Source organism: Mauremys reevesii, linkage group 2, assembly GCF_016161935.1.
Source record: "Mauremys reevesii isolate NIE-2019 linkage group 2, ASM1616193v1, whole genome shotgun sequence".
Classification (NCBI taxonomy): Eukaryota; Metazoa; Chordata; order Testudines; family Geoemydidae; genus Mauremys; species Mauremys reevesii.
The window spans coordinates 84,729,156-84,755,546 of NC_052624.1; the positions used below are offsets into that span (position 1 = coordinate 84,729,156).

The window sequence follows — 26,391 nt, forward strand, 5'->3', positions numbered from 1 at the left end:
GCCCTCTTCCAAGGCGTAGTTCCTTAAGGCTGAAAAGTGACTGCAGGCTGAAAGCAGCACCTGCTATAAACAGAAGCAGTATCACTCAGTACAGAGAGACTCAGGATCAGGGAAGGGGAGGGCTCTCTCTGCACTGGTCCGGTGGAAGGCCTAAGAGGGAGACACTTGCAGGAGTAGCGGTTGGCTGGGAGGACATCTGAGCTAGGGCCGGTTGTGAAGCTCTGAAAGAAAAGCTGCAAGGACAGTGGCGCTCTGGAAGAAGAACTAGACAAGTCCATAAGGGGGCACCGAGACTGCATTCAGTTTCTTTGTTTTGAATCTTTGTTTTTAAGTTAATACGGGAAAGCTCTGATCAAAGAAACTGAAGCTGTTCTGTTGGGAGTACAATCTCACCTACCTGCCCTCGCTGGTGCATCTGCTCCAAATGTGTATTTGTTATGGGGGCTGGTGAGACGCAAGGGAGCAAGAAGGAGAGATGGACAGAGTGGAGACTGTGCAGGCCTCTTAAAGATTTATTGCAATGATAACAATAATGGCCAATGTGAAAACAACATGGACGACAGGCTTGCTGGGCAGATGGCTCCCCATTCTGTTACAGCATGGAGCCATGTTCCTGGAGATCAAGAATGTCACAGATGTGTCCAAGGGGTGGGAGTCCTAAGGTTTCTTTTGATCCCAGGTCTCCTGCACGGCAGAGAATGACATAAGGCCATATGTTATGGTCCCCTCCCTCATTTTAAAATGTTATATTTGTTGTGTGCTAGCTTGAAGGATACTTTTTATGTTGAAAGTGCAATTCTGAATCTCTAAGCTCCAATCATTGTCCCAGTCACTTCAATAGGAGTTGAAGTTGCTTTTCCTCTACAGTTTGCTGGGGTGGCAGACAGTAGTTTAAAAAAGAAAAGGCCAAATTTTCAACTGGTGTAGCTCCCACCGAAGTTTCTAGCTTAAAATACAAATTCACATGAATTACATGGACAAACAATGCGCCTCCAGTATCCTGACCTGGCTGGAGAGGTGAATGGTATTCCTCCAAATTTCACTGAGAGTTACCATAAAAAAACAATACTAACCAACCAACCAAAAAAAAAAAAAAAAGAACTGCTGCCTGCCCCCACCTCCACAAAAAGGAAACGAGTCACTTCAGTAAGGGCCTAAAAATTAGTCTGGAGAATGATTGTGATCATGGCAGCACTATGAAAAGTCCCCCATTCTCGCACAATGGGCTGGTTCTCCTCTGACTTATGCCAATGCAAATCAGGAGTAACCCCATTAAGGTCAACGGAATTACATGGGTGTAATGCTGGTCTAAATAAGAGGGAAAATCAGGCCCGCATTTCAGTGGGTAAAGACAGCAAAAAGGCATCAGGATCTCATCTCCCATCGATGCATGCAGTGATTTATGCATAGAACTCCTCATTAGCATCACTGGGGGAACAGATATTTACATTATTAAACAGGGCTTTTTCTCTGATGCCTGAAGTCAGTGAGCATAGGGCATATTACTAAGCCTGTGGTGAAGGAGATTTAGGAGAAGAAATGGCAAAAAAAGGAACAGGAGAGATTGTTTTTAATCTCAAACTGAGTAACTAGAGGAATTCTTTCAGATTTTTTTTTTGAAGCCAAGAATTGTTTGACAAGCAACCTTGTTTAACAGTTTTGAAGCAGTGGTGCAATCTCATTTTTAAAACTGGTGTGTGTATGTGTGAGACTACACGAATCCTAGCGCTATAATGGGGTGGAGGGCACACACATAAAGGACAGTAAAAAGTTGAGGGTGTGGAAAATGAGCACCCTTCATTGCTCCCTAGTGGTTGTTCCAAATCTGAAGGAGCCCTAGATTACAATCCAACTTTCAACATTATAGCATTGGAAACACTGCCATGGCTCATGCTATTTCTTCAAGTTAGTTTTTCTCTCTTTCCCTTTTAACGGAACGAGGGAAGATTAATTTCTGATCTGGTTACTTGGCCCCTTCCTTCAAATATATCTAAGGCTAAATTATGTCTTTAAACACCAGCGTTTTGCTTTTTCCACTAAAACGCTATCACGGGATGAAATGGAACAGCCTCTCAATATAACCCAAAGCCAGGAATCACAGCAAACTGGTAAGAGTTAATCTTTATTAGGTGGATGCCTATAGGCCCAGCACAGACTCTATAGTCCCTCTATATTCTCATGCTTACCATTTCCTTTATTGATTTGCCTGTCTAAATGAGTACTTCTAAGCTCAGTGGGAGTTTTCCAATTAGATAAAAGGCAATTCATGTCACCCTGCTGCCGCACTAACAGCCATAACCAAGAGAGCACATTGAGGACTTCTCAGCAGAACAACCTAGTTTAATCAAGGCGACCCCCTTCAGAGCTACCTCATCGGCAGGACATTTCTCTTAATATGCAATGCTTTCTTTATTAGAAGTTTAGAATAATGGGCTGCAGCTAACCTAACAGCTGTGGATGAGTTTTATAGGCCAAATATATGGTTAGTGGAGAAGATGCATGAGCTTTCCTTCCATAGGCTGTTTTTGGAAAGTGCTGCTTCTCAAATGAGAGAGTGGGTGTTATGCACACGGCTCAGTGCACTGCTCCAATCAAAGCTGCCAGAGGCATGACCCTTTTTCAAATTAGAACAAAATGTCTCAAAAGAATGTGGCTGTTGCTAAAGGAATGTTGCTGCCACTGTGAAATCTGCCCCTTTGAATCTGACAACCTGCTAATGTACAGAATCCAAAGAAAGTTGTGCTCTGAGTTCTGTATCTTCTGGTGAAATATAGATTCTGAGTTTTGGTGTGGAAAATGTGTCCTCTTAGATGCTTAGAACTCTTTGAACACCCCAGTGAGAAAGAATGTGTATGTGGCAGAGAATTCCCGGACAGGGATGGGTAAACTACAAAAGAGGTGGGGATTGGGTTCCATTCAATTAAGCATGGAACAATTCTGCTGCTTATCCCAATCTAAATAATTTGAATTTCCTCTGCTACATGCTCCTTTCAACTTCTTCTGTCAAGTGGTCTGCCTTCCCAACTGATCTGCCAAGAGCCACTCCTGGCACTTGGTGACTCACCTTTTGGTCTCACAAGATCCCTGCACTTAGTGGCCCTGGCTTTAACCCCACAACTGGTTCTGAGAACTCTCCCATTTGTTGTTCTAGTCACCTAACCTAGACTCCTGGCAACATGTGGCTCTTCCTTCCTATGAACATGTGGACAGGTGCTAGACTTCGTGCAGCCTCCATTCCCAGTAGGGTCCCAACATTCCTCCTGTCACACATATCTAAAAGTTTCTTGGTGTTGCTCTACCCCAACAGAGTCCAGCAGAACCTCTCTCATTTTGGGCCACACTGTGGTATTAACCACTGTCTGTGGTAGAGGAGAGTGTGGAGTCAATCTCTCCACAGTAGTCTTGGGTGTATGGGACAGCACAGTCTGAACCATCCTTTGTCGATGGGAAGCAGGCTGCACCATTCTAATGTGCTAGGAGGAGGATTAGCTATGGCTCTGCCTCATCCTAGTCCCCTTTGGGAACACTGAGGGAGAAGTTCCCAGGCTTCTCTGAGCACAGGGATTGTAATTGTTGTAGGCTTTAGTGCAAGTTGTGCCAGTGGGGATTATAGGGATCTGTGAGCGATTTTTTAAAACTGATAGCAGGAAGCCAGGCAGGAGGAGAGATGGGGAAAGTTAGAAGCAGAAACTCTCCAGCGAAGCAGAAAGATACAGAACAGTTTTAGGTGTGTAGTATGCCTTTAAATTGTTTGTGAGCCCTCTGATGGCACTCATTGTGTGTAAGCCTTCAGGCCAAAACCTGTAGGGAGTTCTCTGCTCGCATATATCGATGAACAAGGAAGAATGGCCACAGGATGGCTGCTTCATGTGCATAAGCTATTTATCTAGAACTCCAGATGGACATGAGCTCCAGAGGGGAAGGAATTCTCTGCTCCATCTATTGGTAAACAGGGGGAAATATAACTATGGAGAGAGTTTTATTTGCACAAGCTTTCTACCCAGAATTCCTCCAGTGCCAATTTGGGAGTAACCATAACTAGACACAAACTCAGAATTGGTTGGGTAGAGGAACTGAATTAAGAAAGGGAGAAAAGTGCAGGGTCTTATATACCATTGGTTCCCTATCCACAGTGGATTCTATACTGTTGCAGAGGACTGTGCATTGGGAGATATCACAGAAGTGACTTCTAGATGGGGTGCAGCAGTGAGAGGAACTTTTACTGAAGTGGTAGCAGAGGACACTTTCCCCTGCTATACTTTGAGGAGAATAATACTATGACAGCTACAGTACAACTACACACTCAATATTTATTAGACAAAAAAAATGCAAACTGTTAATGAAGTACATCTCATTCATTTCTTTTCAATAACAATATCAAGCAATTTGCAGTTTGACACTGTCAGGTCCAATTTTTACAAAATTAAAGTAGTGTAATCCTAATAAAATAATAATAATTAATAATAATTCCATTGGAAGCTATTTTTTAAAACAAATAAACATTCCTCTGCAACATTTGCAACCCAAGTATTGTGGCATTCGGTTAGAGCATGAGATGCAGAAAGTGAAACTGACTGATCTATTTTCATTGTTCAAATTGAGAGAAGTGTAAAAAGTAAACATTGTGACTAGTAAAGAGTAATGGAGAGGCTGAAAATTATTTAATTCTAATAGTCTAAAATGTCGTTACTAACAAAGGTGAGGAAATCTGTTTGAAACTATGATTTTGAAACTTTTTAACAGATATTTTACACAATTACTTAATGACTGTTTATTAACTTTAAAAGTCCTTTTAACCTTGTTTCACATCATCTAAGGGACTTAACCTTGCCCAGGATTATGCAGTCATGTAATGGGCACTGCATCACGGGGCAAGGCAAATAGAACTAAGGTTGCATTGGCACCTTACCTCTGAATAGCTCAACTCGTGTGGGTTTAAATCCTACACATAAAAGTCCCAGCACTTTAAATTTTTTTTTTAAATTTTGCATTGAACACACACACATTAATAGCTCACTCAGTGCTGCAATGTAGTGATTGCTGTTACTATATACTGTCTAATTTCTTGTGTACAGACTAGCTTTGTTTTATCTAGTTCTCTACGTGTTTAATTGCCTAATATTTTGCTGTATGACATAAAAAAAACCTTTCTAGCTGTACAGGTAGTTAAGCTCTGGAAAAGGCTTCCAAAGAAGGTTATGGAATCCCCGTCACTGAAGGTTTTTAAGAACTGAAACACCTGTCAGGCATGGTCTAGGTTTACTTGGTCCTGCCTCAGTGCAGGCCCCTTCCTGCCCTACATTTCTATGCTTTTATAAAGAGCAGGTGTTCAGAACCTTGTAGCAATAAAAGAAGAGCCAGGTTATCTTCTGATCAAGAAATTTGCTCTAGTGTTTGGAAGGAGTGAGGTGGAAGATAAATGGAGATCAGCATTCAATTAGAAGTTTTATGGATACTATTGTAGATTATAAAAAATGTAGGCTTTGAATACAGATGTGTACATGGTACTGGTCAGGGAAATATTAGATCACATGGGATTTCTGACCAATTGTGTAAAGTTCTGAAAGCCTTCCATTGTTGGAAGATAGGGATGATGGGTTTTATTTCTGATAGCCTCAGGGAGTTTCATGGGAAGGTTATATTGAAGATATATTTCATGAGCACAGACCATGATTTTGGGAGACTTCAAGTTAACATGAGGATGGGCACTGCGTTAGAATCTAGATAGCTAGAACAACCTCATCGTAGTGCTTAATTCTGCCTCTGCTCAAGTTAACTGCAAAATTACCATTAACAGAATCAGATGCATAGATTCTAGATTTTGCTCTGTGCTTCTGAAACATGGGGGAAAGAGCACAGGCAGCTTCTTCAGACTTATAAGTATCTGGATAACATTCTCATCCTCTGTAGATTGGGCACAGGGGAAGACACGTAACGCATATTGACCAGTGAGTCACATGCTCTAGTTGAAGGTGTATGCTTCTCCACTTCATAACAGTCCCAAACTGCATCTGTCTGCAAAACTCTTAGTGCTCACCCAACAGAACACTTTCTACTGGCAGGAGTCCTAGAGCACAGGATGCATCTGCTGGCATCCCAGATCCCTTTAGCAGCACTGACTGGAGCAGGATTTGGCCCACAGAATTTAGTGATGGAAAGGACCTATTAGGTAATCTAGTCCATCTGCTTGGCTAGTTCATGATTGTTTCCTACAGTGTATTTTCTAGTGTTTCATCTAGTTTAATTGAGTCAAGTGACAGAGCTTCCACTACTTGCCTTGGGGAACATCTTTCAAAATCTAATAGACTTCTCTGTTAGGAGACATTTCCTGATATGCTGCCTAGATTTTCACTTGTTTAACTATGATTGGTAATTATATAATGGCAATGGTAATTATCATTGCTATCTTCATTAGCAAAATACTGTAGCCAATTCTGAATTTAGCTGGCATTTTAGATCTCTCACTGATGGTGGAAAATAGAGCTGGTCAAAACTCAGAATACCCATTCCGTGGGAAATGCCAAGATTTTGAAAAATGTTTTTCTGGTGTAAATAATTAAAAAAAAATAAAATATAAAATGAAATATCAAATATGCAAATAAAATACGGAATTCAAAAGTTTCATTTTGAAGAAAAATATTTAAAACAAAATGTTTCAATTTTTCAAACTGAAACTTTTGAATTCAGTATTTTATTTGCATATTTTAAAATTTCATTTTATATATGTTTTAAATGATTAAAAAACTGCTCAGATTAGTATTGAGTGAAACATCTATTTTCTTCTTCAAATTGTCTTCTGGTTGATGTTGTTATGACACTTTGAATCAAATGGCCTGCAGGATGTTTCAGTTCTGTGGAATCAGTATTTTCTGTAGGAAAACTGTTCCTTCTGAAAATTTCTGACCCTACCAGGTGGGAAAGTTGCTCTAGCAAGGTGACAAATAACTGCATGTTGGTTTTACTATTGGTGTTGGAATTCCTTCTTGTTGCTGAAGATACATTGATATGTCATCTGCCCACTGCATGCTTATGAGCCATAGTCAGGTGGATTTGTTTCTGAGTATAAGGCATATTCTGAGGCAGGATGAATTTTAGATGCTATTACTTTCATTAGAAATGCAGCACATATTGGTTTGCAAGTGTTAATCTTGATAGAGCGCGGTCATTATTTCAGCTTCAGTGCATTTTAATCATGCTTCTTTTGTCAAACATAGGAACTATTCCATTTTTTGACCAAAGTCTCTGTTTCTTTTTTTACACACACACACACACACACACACACACACACACACACACACATATATATATCTCTATCTATATATATATATATATATATATATATATATATATATCAGGAACATAACAGGACAAAAGTGCTATGGCAGTTGATATGCTTTAGCCAAACAAGCTATGGGTCTCCATATAGGAGTAACTGGGTGAAATTTAATGACCCGTGATGTTCAGGTCAGACAAGATGATATAACGGTCCCTTTGGACCTTAAATTCTATTAATCAATGATAGTAGCCAGAGGTAGAAAATTTAAAATGTATGGCTATTTTTTTAAGCATAACTAACTGCCTGATATTCCAGGATACATTTAATACTCTAGTCCACAACAGTGTTTAAGGGAAGAAGGACATCTAGTAACAGGAAGGGAAATTAAACAGTGGCTCTTCTTCTCCCAGCCCTATAGCTAGGAGGATTTGCAATTCATAGCCAAACCATAATAGTGGGCAATTTCAAATGCACAAAAGATGAGTACCAGCATGCTCTGCTGAACTGGGGTCTCAGAGATAGGAATTCCTGAGTTCTTATCCTGACTCCATGACTGGTGCATTGTTTAGTCTGAGACAACTCATATAGCCTCTCTATCGGCTTTTCCCCTCTGTAAAATGAGGACAATAATATTTCTGACTAATGCAGTCTGAGGATTAAAATTCAAAGCACTATATAAGTGTGAAGTGTTATTTTTCCAGCTTGAGAATAAATACAGGACAGTCTTCTCTTCTCAGTATATTTTTCTGGAAGTCTTTCCCCCTTCAGAATGTGTATATTAGATTGCCTGTGTTTTTTATACATTGGTAAAATGAAATGGCAGTAGACACAATAGTGCAGTTCCAACGGAGGACTGAAGCTCACTATTAACTGAGCACTTTTTCCAGTAATAATCACAAAATGACTGCTCTCCAATTTCTTGGTGCTGCAGGACCACAGAGGTGGTAATATTGACCATTCCCTCCCATTCTGAACTTTCACTTAGGGTATGTCTACACTGCAATTAAAAGCCCATGCCTGGCCCATGCCAGCTGACTCGGGCTAAGGGGCTGTTTAACTGCAGTGTAGATGTTCAGGTTTGTGCTGGCGCCTGGGCTCTAAGACCCTACGAGATGGAAGGGACCCAGAGCCCAAATGTCTACAGCGCAATTAAACAGCCCCTCAGCCTAAGCCCCGTGAGCCTGAATCAGTTGTCACATTACAATGTAGACATACCCTTAGAGACATTGAACGTGCCTGTGGCATGCCCCTGGTGTGAAATTCCTTTTACATACTCATACAGAACCAGAGGGTGCCTCTATCAAGCTGTGGCTCAAAGGGAAATCTTTGAGGGAGCCAGTAGGATATAAAGGGAAGGAGAGGAGCTTCATGGACTGATTTTGTAACTCAGCCAAAGCTTTTCTTGCCTGGGAGAGACTCAGGACAGGTCTACACCGCAGTTTAAGGTGTGACTGTAGAGTGGGTATGTTTACCTATGCTAGCTTTATTCCAGCTAGAATGAATAACAATAGTCATGAAGACGTGGCATTATGGGCTTCAGCACAGGCTAGTCTCAAGTCCCCAGCGGAGTTGTACTGTCAGCAGTAGAAGCAGAAGACACCACTAGCTCAGATATGGTGCACACAGGGGTACAATTTGGGATAGCTCAGACTCTTTTTCACCCAGATCATTAGTTGTTAGAGAGGCAGAATTCAGCCCCCTTTCCCTGAGAGCTCCAGCCATTTTGACTATCTGGCCACTACTGCACTCCCCACTTTGGGTTTATCATTTTATAGGAGCCCTTTCCCAGCATGCTTCCTGGGCAGCTGGCCCTTTAAACGTGAGATCATTTTGCCCGGGCCGTTGCAAGCTTGGACACCTTCCCAGGGGGCCAATAAGTATTTCAGCAGTTTTTCAGATATATTGTCTTACCTTCTCTCTCAGGAGGTGGCCCATCTTCACAGAACTGATGAGGAATAGGAGGAGGGCTGGGTTGAGCTGAGGAGAACGTTCATCTAAGCCAGAAGATGGCAAGAGTGGCTAAAAACAGAACAACAACAACAAAGACACAACTGTAGCAATTTTGGGGAATTTACACTTTCCCTGCTAGATACAGAGAATCTTATTTCCAATAAGCAGTCAAGTACATCTTAAAGGGTTTTATTTGTATTAGGGAAGCTTCTTTTGTTTATCATCACTTCTACTTGATCCTATAAGTGGTTTGTCTTAAAGAGCTGCTGTCTGCTGACATGCTAGCTTTTAAAAACATTCTTTTTACAAACTATGCTCCATATGTGCCACACTCATTTCCATATGTCTTTTCCTTCATTAGGACATACTAAAAATGGAATCACCATCTGAAGTCACTATGACATTTTCTGTGACATAATTTCCACAGTTATATGTCACTGAGGACTGAGGCAAATTCTGCCCTGATTTACACCATTGATATCAGAGGGGATGCATGAGACAGAAGTCCAAATACAATAACTGATCCTTTAATTCCCAGGAGAAAGAACAGGAGTGGATGAGTATTTTAAGAAAGAAAGGACCCGATTCTCATCCCACTTATCCTGATATAAATAAATAGGCTTTCTATTAAGACAATCAAATTACATAACTATAAATGAAATCAGAATCAGATACAAAAATCTGTTTTCTTAGAAATATCCTCTAGTGAAGGAAAAACAGGGAGAGAAATAAAGCAGATATCTGGAGTAATCTGAAGTATTTCCTAGCTCTGTAACTAACTTGGATAGTCATTGTCTAACAATTGGATGGCTTTGTGACTAGTTGGCCTGGGATGCCATCACACAGTAGAGATGGCATCATCTATAGCACCCTAGGTTATCCAATTATTTTAATGTTTCCCTTCAGATTGGAATGTTAACGTTTCACATGAATAGCTAACAATATGACATCGCAATTCCCTCAACAGAGTTTGAAATAAAGTTTTAATACCTTAATAAGAAACAGAGATTGTTTGTTAGTACAAGAGACTTTGTGACTATTGACTTATGTACACCGAATTAAAAAGAATAAGCAGTGATTATATAATATATTCTTTGGAGGATTATTCCATGTAGATGACATTTATGATTTCCTCATAAAGCCATCTTTGAATCATCAGCAGTTGATTTGCAGACATTTCCACATACACCATTGCTATTAGTCCAGAAGCTATTCTGTGTTTTTCTTTGTGTTTGGCTTCCTTTGGAACTTCACATTTTAAAAGAGAAATCTTATTTTCTAAAGCTTTCAATGGGAACAATCAAACAAACTAATAAGTTCCAGTCACGAACCCACCATTTCTGTCCTGGCAGAGTTTTGTACAGGACTATTCTTCCCATATATTCTAGAATCTAAAATGAAACATGTTTAAACATACTAATAAAGAGAACAATTTTAACTGGGGACAAAATTCTTCTTTCAGGCAACTCCATAACAGTCCTGTGGATGTTGAGAGAACAAAATATTGAGACAGAGCTGAGCAACAGCAGTTTAGACCAGCTGAGGAAATGGCCCATTGCAATTAAGGAATTAAGATTTGCTATGTAGAACTGAGAAACAGCTAGTGTAATGACACCGACCTAAATCAGAAGATAATAATGAATTACAATGCTCTGAAGAAGTGAAGTGCCATGTATGTCTTAAGTATTTTCATCATCTCATTTATATTCAAATAACAGAATAGGTTTTGCTTTGAGTGAAACTTAAAAACAAAAAGTTTGCTTCTCTTGTAAACACATACACAATTTTCCTGATGTGTTCTATTTGACTGTGGAGTCAGAGAAGGAAAAAAAATGATTTAATAAAATCTGACTTCCAGTACTGGTACAAAAGCTCCAGTGTTTTACCCTGAGAAGTTTTGGATTGCCGTGGATATAATTAATCACAATTTTTGAAGGTCGCTAGTGCCCCAGGAACAAAGAGAAGCAGCAGCAGTAGCTACAGCTATTTTGTCAGAGGAGGAAGATACTAAAAGTCTTATTTTCCTGAATTCTGTTATGCATGATGAGAAATCTTGGGATAATGTTATTTTCAGGATTCCTTTTTCCTCTTTATTTTAATGTAGTAGGATATTATTTGACTGCGATCTGTTTGATTTCTGTGAGAGGTGGAATCCCTGGTGGACATTGTGAAGAAGAAAGAATCATTACTTGAACATTGATCTGTCCACTAATGTTGCACTTCTCAACTAATATAAGCATAGTTGTAATTTTGACCATCTCTCAGAGATCCACATTTGCAATGGACCCAGCACATCAAAATGTGTCAGGCTTCAGCTCTAGACTGTTCCCAGGAAGAGACTTTTAGTGCTGCTACAGACCTTGATAAGATTCCACTGGGCACAGCTCTGATGGGTTTTTATTTTTCCTTGAAGCCATCTCCGTGCTTTTTGCCCATCTTCTCTCCAACTGGTGTGGTGGCTGGTATCTTTAGCGGTGTAGTGTCTTTGACACAAGAGGAGTATCTTCCACATTCTTACTGTAACAAATCTGTGACTTTTCCTGTATAGTCATTATGGTTATCAGCTATTCTACTCACATGCAGCATGTGGAATAGAATCCAAGATGATCATCTCCTAAAATTCAGGCCTTCCTATCATTTATGCTAAAGGAAAATCCTCCTTTATTTGTTCTTGTTGTTATGTGTAGTAACACTTTTATCTTTTGAGAGTCATCTCTAATATATTATGTCATGTTATGATATGACAGATATCCCAACCTTTTCCACTGGGCTTCTCTTCTTTTGCATCCTCCAGTGCATTCCAATTTCATATTCAATTACTTTGACCCTGCTCCCTTCTTCTTAGGTGAGTATGCCATTGATGCTTATGCACTTTATTATTTTTTTTCCCCAAGCAGCCACCATCTGCACACAGTTCAGATTCAATTAAACTAAAGCAAACCTTCCTGCTTTGTATATTTTCTTCTTGCAGGTCTTTGTCCTTCCTAGTGGGACTGTTCTGAATAACCATTCTGACATTCTTGCTATTTATTTTAAGTTATTAATAGACCAATGACCAATAGTGAACGGCACTTTTTAAATAATAGAGCCATTATCCTTGATAATATTGTATGCTGGCTGACTTTCTTCAATTAATAATTCCTTTTATTTAATAATTTCCTAATTAACATCATTTTTTTTAACATTTGCTGCTTTTGGGAAGGTTTGAATTTGCTGTCACCATCACATAATTTAAATGCATCATGCACATGTTTTAACTACTGGAAACTAATAAACAGGCAATAGCACACAACTTTGCAAATGAACACAGCTTCTCAAAAGACTGCCCTTTAATACAAAATGCTGCCATCCTGGTCTCTGATTCTAAGAAGGGCGAGTAATTTTGGGAAAGGTCAATGAAATGACCTTACATATCTCATAGGCCACTTCATATTCCATAGGTGATGTCAGTGAGACTTGTGCCTTGTAGTGTGACATGGTCTTTGATCCTACCCTGGAAACTGATCCTGGTGAAGCTCTCTCTAGGTCCATGGATTTGTTGTGGGCCTGGGGCCCTTTTTGTCAAGCTATTAGAAATCCCTTTGAAGTCAGACTCGGGGCACTGATGGAGACAGGAGTGGGATAGATTCTTTGTCCTTGTTCTAGCCCTTTTGCACCACATGAGCAATGGAGTTTGAATCTGTCCACAGCTGCCCACTAGAGAATTTCTGTGGTGGCGGTGACATTCATATGGTACAAAGCCAGGAAAGCCAACTCCTATGTCAACTCCCCCTCCTACCCCAATTTAAACCCTGGCATAGAGTGTATATCGGGGGGTATGGCTGAGGAGGAAATATAAGGGTGAGAAAGAGTGTGATAGTGCACCACAAATTCTTAGCTAGCATATGGTCCCTTAGGCATATAGCCAGCTGTTGTAAATTAAATCAGCCCATAGGCTATGTTAACTTAGTAGGGGCAGCTGGAGCTTGAAAATCAGTTAGCTGTAACCGTCTCCCTGAGAATCCTCCTCCTCTCACATGAAGGCAGACAACTAAAAAGTAACAAATTTTATCAGTGCTTGTATAGAAATGCTAGAAGTCTAAATACTAAGATGGGTGAACTTGAGTGACTGGTATCAAGTGACTGGTATCAAGTGAGGATATTAATATACTAGGCATCGTAGAAATTTGGTGGGATGATGACAATCAATGGAACATGGTAATACCAGGGTACAAAATATATAGGAATGACAGAGTAGGTTGTGCTGGTGGGGGAGTGACAATATATGTAAAAGACAGCCTAGAGTCAAATATAGTAAAAATCTTAAATGAAACAAACAGTACCATAGAATCTCTATGGATAGAATTTCCATGCTTGAGTAATAAGAGTATAGCAGTAGGAATATACTACCAACTACGTGACTAGGATGGTGATTGTGACTGTGAAATGCTCAGGGTGATTAGAGAGGCTATAAAAATAGAAAACTCAATAATAATGGGGGATTTCAACTATCCCCATATTGACTAGGTATATGTCACCTCAGGACAGGATGCAGAGATAACGTTTCTAGACACCATAAATGACCACTTCTTGGAGCAGCAAGTCCTGGAACCCACAAGAGGAGAGGCAATTCTTGATTTAGCCCTAAGTGGTGCACAGGATCTGGTCCAAGAGGTGAATATAGCTGAACTGCTGGGTACAGTGACCATAATATCAATTACATTTAACATCCGGGGGGAGAGGGAATACCAAAGAAGCCAGGCAGAGTAGCATTTAACTTCAGAAAGGGGAACTGCACAAAAATGAGGATGCCAGTTAAAAGGAACAGTCACAAACGTGAAAAAGTTTCCATGCAGCTTGCCGGCATTTAAACACAACATAATAGAGGCTCTAATTAAAAGTATACTGAAATTAAAAAAATAGTCAGAAGACCAAAAAATGCCACCATGGCTAAACAACAGTGTAAAAGAGGTGATTAGAAGCAAAAAGGCATCCTTTAAAAATTGGAAGTCAAATCCTCCTGAGGAAAATAGAAAGGAGCATAAACTCTGTCAAGTCAAGTGTAAATGGATAGTTAGATGGACAAAAAAGAATTTGAAGAGCAACTAGCAAAAGACTCAAAAATTATCAGCAATTTTTTAAAAGTACATCAGAAGCAGGAAGCCTGTAAAACAATCAGTGGATGATTGAGGGGCTAAGGGATCATTCAAGGAAGACAAGGCCATTGCAGAGAAGCTAAATAAATTCTTTGCATCATTCTTACTTGAGACTATTGCTCCTTGTTCTGTCATCTGCCACCACTGAGAACAGCAGAGCTCCATCCTCTTTGGAATCCCCCTTCAGGGAGTTGAAGGCAGCTATCAAATCCCCCCTCACTCTTCTCTTTTGCAGACTAAATAAGCCCAGTTCCCTCAGCCTCGCCTCGTAAGTCATGTGCCCCAGCCCCCAATCATTTTTGTTGCCCTCCACTGGACTGTCTCCAATTTGTCCGCATCCTTTCTGTAGTGGGGGGCCCAAAACTGGATGCAATACTCCAGATGTGGCCTCACTAGTGCCGACTAGAGGGGAATAGTCACTTCCCTCAAACTTCTGGCAATACTCCTACTAATGCAGCCCAATATGCCGTTAGCCTTCTTGGCAACAAGGGCACACCGTTGACTCATATCCAGCTTCTTGTCCACCAATCCCCAGGTCCTTTTCTGCAGAACTGCCGCTTAGCCAGTCGGTCCCCAGCCTGTAGCAGTGCATGGGATTCTTCCGTCCTAAGTGCAGGACTCTGCACTTGTCCTTGTTGAAGTGCAAAGGATTTCTTTTGGCCCAAACCTCCAATTTGTCTAGGTCACTCAGGACCCTATCCTTACCCTCCAGCGTATCTACCTCTCCCGCCAGTTTAGGGTCATCCATGAACTTGCTGAGGGTGCAATTCATCTAATCATTGAGATCATTAATGAAGATGTCGAACAAAACTGGCCCCAGGACTGACCCCTGGGACACTTGATACTGGCTGCCAACTAGACATCGAGCCATTGATAACTACCTGTTGAGCCTGACAATCTAGCCAGCTTTCTATCCACCTTAGAGTCCATTCATCCAATCCATACTTTTTTAACTTGCTGGCAAGAATACTATGGGAGACCGTATCAAAAGCTTTGCTAAAATCAAGCTATATCACATCCACTGCTTTCCTCATCTCATTATAGAAGGCAATCAGGTTGGTCAGGCATGACTTGCCTTTGGTGAATCCATGTTGACTGTTCCTGATCACCTTCCTCTCTTCCAAGTGCTTCAAAATGGATTCTTTGAGGGCCTGTTCCATGATTTTTCCAGGGACTGAGGTGAGGCCGACCCAGTCTGTAGTTCCCCAGATTCTCCTTCTTCCCTTTTTTAAAGATGGGCACAATATTTGCCTTTTTACAATCATCTGGGACCTCCCCTAATCACCATGAGTTTTCAAAGATAATGGCCAGTGGCTCTGCAATCACATCAGCCAACTCCCTCAGCACCCTTGGATGCATTAGATCTGGGCCCATGGACTTATGCATGTCCAGCTTTTCTAAATGGTCCTTAACCTGTTCTTTCACCACTGAGGGCTGCTCATCTCCTCTCCATACTGTGCTGCCCAGTGTAGCAGTCTGAGAACTGACTTTGTCTGTGAAGACCGAGGCAAAAAAAGCATTGAGTACTTCAGCTTTTTATATCTGTCACTAGGTTGCCTCCCCTATTCAGTAAGGGTCCCACACTTTCCCTGACCTTCTTGTTGCTAACATAGCTGTAGAAACCCTTCTTGTTACCCTCCACATCCCTTGATAGCTGCAAGGTCCATTAATAGCTATTAGCCAAGATGGTCAGCAATGCAACCCCATGCTCTGGGTGTTCTTAAACTTCTGTCCTCCAGATGCTGGGACTGGATGACAGGGGATGGATCACTTGATCAATGCCTTGTTCTGTTCTTTCTGTTTGAAGCACCTGGCATTGGCCATTGTCAGAAGACAGGATACTGGGCTAGATGGGCCATTGGTTTGACCCAGCATGGTTGTTCTTATGTTCTCTCCTGTGCCAAGTGGATCTTGGTGCAGGACAGAATATGGCCCAGATTTTAGGAGCAAATGAAGACCAAGATTAGCTTTGGCCCAACATCCTTAATAGGGATGTTTTCTTGTCTGATGTGGCTGCTGCTAATGTTGCCTAAAGCAGACAGAAAAACACAGCTGACCGTGCTGGGAATGGGAAATACTGATTGACCTGAAAGGCAGAAAAAGGAGAGGAAGGAGTTAGTGCTGTTATCCAGCCTCAGCTGTCTTATGTCTTGCATGAGGTTGTGACCAGGAACCCCACCCTTTTCTAAGACTCAAAATTCTAAGACTCAAAACTAAGCTTGGTGAGTTAGAGGGTCGAGATTGCCACATATCATAGGTCTTCAGCCTTCTACAGTTTGGTTTGTGGATGTTTAAAAATTAATAAGGGCAACTTAAGAGACTCCAACCCAAACCAAAATCCCAGTAGATTCCTGTTTTTGTGGCTAGAATGGGGATATTCAATTTATTTGGGTAAATAGGGGACTTTTCAATGCAAATGATGTATGGGTGGGGGTCACAAGCCAATTTAGAATGAGGTTGGTCTGTAATACTCTCCTCAGAATGACAGTTTGAAAGTTCACAAACCAGGAAGCATTTCACACCATTACATACCTTGTTAGGTTTAGTTGAATAAAAAAAATTAACACACTTTTCCTCATTTTAATTGGCATTTCTGAGTCTCCAGCTGGTGAGGCCCAACTTGCTTAAGAAAAAAGGTGATATCACTTGTGACATAACGTGAGAGACTGCAAGGAAGTGTTAATCTAGATTTACTATAGTAGTAGTTTGACACTTGGATTTAAATAGTACGCATTTCCCTTCTATGCTAGTACTGATAACAGATTTAAGCTGCCTGTATCCACCTATAGCATTTATACCCGAGCAGATATATCTTAGATCATGCCATAGATCCCTAGACAGACTCTAAATAAAGAATGGGTCTGGGAAATTATGGCTGATTAAAGGCTAGTATATTAACCAAATTAGTGCTGTGTGGATGCACATAGTTTGCTGTGTGAATCATAGACATTGCCACCAATATATTAGAGTTGTTTTGGATAGTAGAAAGGGTGGCAGTTGATCAAGGAGAGCTGCTGCTTCCACCCAATCTGAGGCTCAGGGTGTTGCAGGGTTTAAACTTCTGAGGTACAAAAATCCAGGACATCTGGGATGATCCTGAGCCCATAAAACTGGACAGATGGGAGTGTGTACTGAGCACCTTTACAGATTTCCCAAGGAGGCTACCTAAAAAAATGGATGATCCTGGGAAAACCTTGAGAGGTGGTGTCACAGGGTTTGCTGCTCACTACCGGGGTGATTCCTTGTGTCTCATCTTGGGATTAGCTCTCAACCAGCCTGATGACCCCTCCAGTTGCTTGCCCTGTGATCACTCTCTGGACTCAATTGTTCCTTCCTTGTGGCTCATGGTGCTCCTTCATGGCTTGGCCCTCCAGCTAAGTCTGCTAAACCCAGGGTTGTGAGTTCAATCCTTGAGGGGGCCACTTAGGGATCTGGGGCAAAAATTGGTCCTGCTAGTGAAGGCAGGGGGCTGGACTCAATGATCTTTCAAGGTCCCTTCCAGTTCTAGGAGATTGGTATATCTCCAATTATTATTATTTATTAGTATATCAAAGTCTCACTGGACTGGCTGACGAGGTCTTGTTCTCAGCAGTCCTCTAATTCAAGCCTATGCCACTTCCCTGTGGCTGGTTGGGGAACCTGGGCCCACCCTCTACTGTGGGTTCCAGCCCAGGAACCATACAATCATCAGTCAAGGTCTGCACCGTCCTAAACCCTGCCACCTTTCCCATGGGCTGCTTCCTATTCTACCTCAATCAGGCTTCTCTCTCACCAACCCTCTGTGCAAACCCTTCCTTCAGGAATTGGATCCTGGGCTCAAATTTCCCTCTGGGTTTCCACCTTTCCCTCTCTAAGCCCAAAGAGTGACTGCAGGCATTCACACTGGAGCCCATTTTGCTCTCATTTCTTGGATTTATATAAGCCCCGCCTGCTCCTACCCAGTTGGGCTCCACCCTCAATCAGTGTTTGCCTATCAAGACTAACTCTCCTTCAGGTGTGGCCTACCAGGTTATTCAACCCCCTCTGAGCCTCATTCACTCTTTTCCGGCTAGTGGGGGTTGCACAGCCCGTCACAGGTGAAAACCCTAGCATGCTGGATCTCACATGATTGTGGTGATTTCATTGTGGTACTATTATATATCTCTTTCCCCCATTTCCATTTCTATTCATTCAGGGCCTATCCTAACTCCCAGTGAAGTCAATGAGTCTTTCTGTTGACTTCAATGGCATTGGATCAGGCCTTTGAACAGGAACTGTTATATCTGATATGTCCAGACAGAAGTCATCCCTCTGCAACCTGGGTACTAGGGATACAATTGCAGTGATATAACAGTGCTAACAAGTGGTGTAATTTGCCTCTGTGCAAGAGGATCAGCACCAATCCTCTAGAAAAACTTATGTTCCACTTCATCTCTAATTTGAAGGCATACGTGGAACTTAAGTGTTGGGTAGGCCTTTGGGATGGATTTCATTCATGATGTACCAGTACTGTCCTCTTCTTCCCTCTTTCCAGTCTTTGTAATATAAATGTATTTTCTGAAACTATTCTTAAGCCTTGATCCTAAGGTGCCACCAAAGTCAAATGAAACACTTCCACATAAATGATATTTTCAGGGATGCATAACTTGACTTGTTGCCTTGTGTATTTTTACCCCAAATCCTTTCCCCCCATAGACTATTAATGCTGACTTCCAGTAAAATCACCTATGTAAGTAAATTCTGGGGAAAACTTTCTGATCATGCCATTAAAAATACACCGAATCTTAGTACAATAAAAACAAATACCTGGTCTCTGGGGGAAAAGACACATTGGAAAGAGACGAGTATTATAAAACAATACATGAGCATAGCCATCACAGCACACAATTCCTTAATCACAAGAAGTGTCAACTACCCTCATTATCACAGGGCTTAAAAGAAAATCTCTCAAAGTTTTAAGAGCATGTGTGAAAAATACCCAAAACAAGTGCATGTAGTGGGGTTGCAAGCGTATGCCAACCGATGTAGATCTGCAACTGCTCGATGCAAATGCATGCTTCGGGAAAGAAAGGCCAATAGCACTGGCATGTTTTCAAGAAACAGCTTCAGAGTAAAAAAGAAAATGTGCACCCAGGTGCGTGTGCACACACACACACCGGATTTTAATATAACACTATGCTGAATAAACAAAAGAAACATATTTTAATTAGCCTCACATTGAGCCGAGCAGTGTGCCTGCTGTGAAAAGGTGGATACAAGAGGACTTTTGCAAATAAAGAAAAAAGGAAAGTTGGACACGTTCAGGCCAGACTGAAAATTTCTTACCGATTCAATGAGAAAAACACAAAGTCAGATAGTTTACGTGAATTAGATCTTTGGAGCCAAATCCTGCTCACCTTCCTGTGTGAGAAGTTTCACCAAAATCAATGGAATTATTTTAGACTTACACCAGTGTAAATGAAAGCAGAATTTGGCTGACTGACCTCATTGGGCTTACTTGCACAAGGCAGGCAAACAGGATTTGGCCTTGGTTTTTTTTATGTATATATCAAATCTCTCTCTCTCTCTCTGTTAGAAAGCTAATAGGTTCAGGTTTTTAAAATGCTACTTTACATTTGCTGCTCTTAAATCTAGGAAATGTATTTGACTTCATGAGCAAACTTTAGTCTTCCTGATGAGTACATGCAAGAAGGGCAGGTGACAAAAGAACAAGAACTACCAGGGTGATGCTTAATTGTACTAAATCTACACATTAATTCACACGCCGGTGACGTACTGCAGCATTCAGATGAAATAAACCATGCAGAAGACAAGGCAAATATTGGATTGTGTCTTTTTGTTTTTAATAATGGCATATTAAGTGTTGTTTTACAGTTGCTTAACACCATGGATTGGATTTCACTAGAATGTCTCCTGATTCGCCTCACTGTGAGAGAGAGGAGAAGCAGGCTCTCATCCTGGTTTTATTTCATGTTAGTAAATTATTCACTATTGTTAAAGATGAATGGGCAGGCTTCAGTAAAACTTAGGAAAAGTAACATGAGCTGCTAATTTCAAGATGGTTAATGGTTGAAAATGAAGAAGTGCTATCCCTTTAGATCTGGCAAAGACAAGCAGCTGTAGCCTTTGTCCATAATCTTTGGTGGCTATAATCTTTTATCATGGGAATGTTTCTCAGGGATTCTCTTTGGCTTCAGTTAATTCAGTTAATAAAGCCAAATATCTCTGTGGTTTTCCCAGCTGCAGAGTATGTGGAAGGTCAGAGATATTTTTTCCTATTCAGGTGCCAGTTTGATTTGCGATATCAGGCCATGAGACATGTTGTACAGCAGGGAGCAGCAGAGCTGATGAAGGGAAGAGAGCTCAAGCAAATGTGCTTACCTACCTTCCGCACATTCATCACTCCTTCTCTTTGGTCCTAGTTGAGGCTGGTGACATATGAAAGTGGGTTTCAAACATGAAACTGACGCAGTGCCATTTTACAGCAGCAGGTAAGATCCCACTCTAGCCTTTTGATCCTGCATCCTTTGCACACCCCAAACTCTAATGGAAGTCAATGGAGCTTTAGGGCACTACATCTAACTCAAAACCAAATAGGCACTTGCACTTAGGAGTCTTTATCATTTTCTGTGTCTTTGTTCCTTGCTGTGGCTATATATTCTGTGGGAATCACTCCAGCTCTGCAGGGTTTTTCCATCAGGCAAGATGCAATAGCTCAGACTCCTTCTAAACACCAATGTTCTTTTAACTAAAACATGTGCCTGTACTGGTGTTATTTTCCTTCTTGGTTATCTTATTTTTTTAATTAAATCCCATAATATTGTGGATTCAGAAATGCAGAAGGGGATGTTTGGCTCATTTGCCAAGAAGGGCAGCTGGGGTTCCTGGCATCTGCTCATTCCTGATTTCTGATTATTCTGACACTGCATTGGCCTTGGCTGTTAAGAATCCCTGTCTACCTCTTGCTCCAAGCTTTGGTAAGTTTGAATTCTAGAACAGCTGGATCCTTTTTGAAAAGCAAAATCTAGGAGTCTCTTGGGTCCTAGATTCAGCAACTTCTTCCTTGTGGCCTTTCATGTCTGAGTGTGGCAGACAGTATTGGACTTTATAGTTCTTTCTTTCCAGTCATGTTTGACAAATTTAGGAAAAATCTGCTGCTAGGTCTTCAGAGCAGCAATTTGCCTCTGGTGTCTGGCTGGATACTTCACTAAGGTTTTGTAATCCAGGGATATGCTTTTTGTGAACTGGATTATGAATGTAGGTGTCAAATTTTCCTTCAGTCAGAATCACAGTGGGAAATGATTGCTTTACAGGAGAAAAAAATGAATATAACAAGGTACGTGGGGGCTAGCCATTAATGCCAGTGTAGCCAAATTCTGTCTGTATGCAGGTTCAGGTTTTCCATTGAAATCAGAGTGAGTTCTACATGTGTAGAATTTGTTCCACAATAACAACCCTGATAGGCTGGCCCCACATAACATCCACCTTGTGCTTGTATTAGGATAACAACAACAATCTGAGTTCCAAACTAAAAATGTAACATTGTGATCTAGGTTTTAAGCTTTCCTGAAGGAATGGGATGTGTGCATCTCCTGGATACATTACAGATGGATAAGAGCTACTAGACTATCATCCAAGTCCATTTCCCTGCCATTGCAGGACTGTTCTCTACAGTACAGTTTCTAGTGTATTGACCAGTTAGTTTTAGATGCCCCCAGTAATGAGGTTTCCATCACTTCCCTTGGGAAACTATTCCACAGCATAATACATTTGATCATAGTAAATATTTCTGGTTATTCAGCTTACATTTTCCCTTTCTAATAGCCTTGGTGTAGCTGAACTGGTGCCAACCCATAAGCATAAAAAGGTCAAGCTGGGCTTTGCGCCATTTCAGCTAAAGGGGAATTACCAGGGGACCACACCTGCAAATTCAATTGATTTATAGCTAGTGAATGGTGCACAGTAACTTTGAAAATCAGGTCCACCAGGTGAAATTCCCCTGACTGCTCAAATGGGGCAAACTGTTGAGTGTACTTAAGAGGTCAGCACTGATTTCTGACCACTGATTGCTAACGTGGGGCTATTCCCAAGTGTACAGAAGGTTTTAATTCTATCCCATTCCTCCCAGTTACACCCTTTGGGCTGCTCTAAATAATTCTTCGCCATCTTTGCCGTTAAGCCCCTTTGAACATTTGCAGACTATTATGTCTCCCTTTCGTCATTGCTTAGTCAACCTATACACATTTAGTTCTTGTAATCTTTCCTCATAACTTAGTCCCTCTAGCACCCTGCTCTTCTTTGAACTCTATCCAGTTGGTTGACATGAAAGCAAATGTAGTAATGTAATGCCCTAGACTGAAAGCCCAGCACATACAGTCACACTGGAGCCATAGAGAATACGACTTGTACCTCCCTGATTTCAAAGCCACACCTATAATATCAAATGACAAGTTTATAATTTTTCACTGCAATGGCTCAGTTTTTTAGAGTTGGCAACTACTTGTTAAAGTCAATATCGACAGTACCTACAGAATGACAGGAAGCCATTCAAAAGCAGGCCGAATGGCTAGAGATATATTACTAACTATAAGCAGTAATGATGTTTCTCCTCTTTAATACAGAGTCCAGTAAAGCTTTGATGTGCATGCAGTCTTCAGAGATATTTGCAGAATTTTAAGCCCTCTTTTAGCTGACATTGGTCCTGATGCCCCAGCTCCGACTTAATGAGACAAATTCCACTGTTGGAGCCATGTTGGTCCCAGGATATTAGAGAAACAAGATGGGTGAGGTAATATATTTTACTGTACCAACTGCTGTTGGAAGAAGAGCTCTGTATACCTCGACAGCTTGTCTCTTTCACCAGCAGAAGTTGGTGCAATAAAAGATAATACTTCACCCACCCTGCCTGTTTAATGAGGCAAATGATAGGGGACAAAACTTTGACAGTGAGTGCAGAGGACAAAACAAAACAAACCCGTTTAAAAATATTCTGCTACTTTCCTTTACTGAAGGCTCCCTTGGGAGTTCATTGGAACTAGTTGTATCCATCTGCTGCAATTGGAGATTCATGCTGCAGTTTAGCTTTCCAGCCAGGAACACTCAGTGATCGAATAGTAAAACATATTACAGTAATTCAGTTATCGCATCACATGCTTAGAAGTATGTGAAGTGTGATAAGACTAATGATAAGGAGAAACAAAGATTGATGGATCCTGGAGATAGGGGTGGAGGTATTAACTGCCAGAAGCTACATTTTGTTTTGGCCATTGGTGGGCAGGTTTGCCTTTTGTCATTAATAACTAACTGGTGAACATTTTGGACCAAATTCTACTCTGATTTACGTGGGTGTTAATCTGAACAAATGCCACCAAAGTCAATAGAGAGGCTATGAATTCACACCAGTGTAACTAAGAGCAGATTCTGGCCCTTTGTCTGCACAGGCTTTTTTCTCAGTACGAATGTGATCCCCTAATTTCCTCTTTATGTACTTTCTTGCTCATATTGACATATTTATTAGTCTCTTTTGACTGTATGAAACTGCTAAATGTAACATCTCTTTAACGTATCAAGTAGCACGGCAGTGTGTTGCCGAGCCCCATTAATGTCCCAAGTCTCCATTCTTTTAGGGTGAAATTCACCACGTGCCAGGGGCTGCCTAGGCCTGCATTGGCCTGGACAGAGGGGAGGGAGGTGATGGAGCAGCCATGCAAGAGAGTCTGTATGATGCCACTCAGTAAGGCTATGTGCCAGCACCAAACAGGCCAATGAAGAGGTCAAGGACACTAAGGCAGGACAGGGACAAGCTGGAAGAGGGGCTACTGGATCCGTACTTATGTGAACCCGATGCCCCAAGCCCCCTATATGAAGATTGTGGTTGGGCTGGCAGGTCCATTGCAGCCTTGCAATTGCCCTGTGGGACAAAGGAGTGATTCCATGGTCGCAGTTGAGTTCCCTACATAATGTCTGAATCCTTTCATGTGTGTATGATTCATCTCTAAAGCGTAGTATCCCTGTGGAGTTTTAATGCTTGTTTATATCACTGACAGCTACATGAGAAAGAGATTATTAATGAAGTTATAGTCATTTTGCAAAACTGCTATGATTTGATGACTTAGAGAAACACCAAGCTTTAGAGTAATGAAAAAATGAATTGTGCATTTGGATTTGGTTCTGGACACTTTAAATCTATCATGACTGAGACAGACCCAAGACAGCTTTGAGATATAACATATCATCTTCACTCAGACATGCATAAAAAACACATCAGTGTGCTCCCAATAGAAATAAGTTTCTATTTTTTCTAGTAAATGTTTATCTGTGTCTTTCTGTTTTGAACATATTGGTGTAACTATGTGGATAACTGAAACATATGATTTTCTAACCTTTTCATGCTGAGAACCACAATTAAAAGTAATTGATTTTATCTCTAAGGTAAAACATGCCTTTTAAAAAGTATTATACACACTAGCACCCAGGGGACTCTGTTATGTCACATAGAGATGGTTTTCTTGTTTCACTCTTGAGGTTCTCCATCTGCCTATGTTAAAGCAATTGTCTCTGAGAAATGAATGAAGCTATTCCCTGACAAAGAGGCAGTGTAAGAGGAAGAAAAACACAATGTAACAAGAGGTAAAAAAAATTATATAAATATGATCATTTGTAAGAGAGAAACACTAAACCTGCATCAATCGAAAGGCATTTGTGCAAATTGCTCTATAAACATAAACAGCGTAGACTGCTGTGATAAATAGAGACATTTAAGACTGAGATGTTTTATATACAACTCTGATGCTAATTGTAGATCAAAAAGATTCTGTTGGTAAATGCAACTTGCATTGCATTTTTGCTTATAAACTAAAGATACAAATTGCACAGTCTGAAGTTGCTATACCTCTGTAATGGCTTCGAGTGGTCAGCCTCGGAGGGAGGCCACCCCGTCTCGCTACACCACTTAGCAAGCTATCACTAATCAATTGGCAGGGGATTAGCAAGGTATACTAGTAGTCAGTGGTCTACGGCCCTGGCCCTTTGGGGTGGGGTCTGATAATCAGCAGTCTGTCACTTCAGCTCCCTTGCTTGGGCAGAGGCAACCACCGTCAGGCTCTAGCACTCTGGGTGAGGCAAAGCAGTTAGCAGTCTTCAGCCCAGCCTCCCTAGCTGGGGCAGACAGCAAACAAACACAGGCCTTCCTGCCTCAGGTGGGTAGGCTGCTCCCCAGGATGGGGTTGGCGACGGGGGGTAGGGAGGCCCAGTCCCACCCTACTCCACTGGATCCTAGCCCAGGGCACTAGCAGTGGTCCCTGCCACTGGGTCAGCAGGGATCCCACTGCAACATGCTGACTCAACTCCTGGCACCAAACTGGACTAATGTCTGGTTTCCCTGTGCTCCTTCCTACCCCAGTCTGTTCATAGGGATCCGTCATTCATGGGTCCTCCATCTTCTTCGGGTATTCGGTGGATGGCAGTCCCAGCAGCTCCTCTGGGTATTTGGCAGATGGCAGCAAGGCAGGGACGTCTGCCTCTTTCACTGGCTCCAGCCCAGCTAAGCTGAAGGCCCAGCCTCTTATACTTCCTGGCTCCTCCTGCTTCCGGTGCAGAGGGTGGGCCCAGCCTGGCTCCACCCACCACGGGGCATTGAGTGGTTCCTCCTGGTCAGCTTCGGAGGTAGGCCACTCTGCCTCACTACAACCTCTATCTTATTATGACTAAAAGGGACCCAAACCAGGACCCCAGATCTGAATTTGGGGGAATGTGGTGGAACATTGGTGCCAAAGAAGGGCTGAATTTTGCCCTGCAGCTGTAGCTGGAGGAACCAACCCCCCTCCTCTGAACAACTCAGACTTTGAAATCTCTGCATCTGAATAATGTGGCTTGAGTCTGTTGGGATGAAGGCCACAAACACACAACAAACCCACGCTCAGGTACCAAAGGAACAAATTATTGAGGTTAAGAGGCAGAGAGACTCCTTGCCTAACTCATGGCTACCCAGAACAAACTGTTGTACTGCCACAGTCAGAGCCAGAGGGAAGCATACAGAAAGGGCATAGAGGG

General features: G+C 41.6%; 1 long non-coding RNA gene across 1 annotated transcript; it reads right to left on the reverse strand.

Moving 5' to 3' along the window:
- Positions 1 to 541: 541 nt before the first annotated feature.
- LOC120397011 lies at positions 542 to 25,907 on the reverse strand. The gene is made up of 3 exons (XR_005593616.1): positions 25,737 to 25,907; positions 9,188 to 9,295; positions 542 to 684 (listed from the first exon to the last, which is right to left on the reverse strand). It is a non-coding gene; the product is annotated as an uncharacterized LOC120397011 (long non-coding RNA).
- Between the last annotated feature and the right edge of the window lie 484 nt (positions 25,908 to 26,391).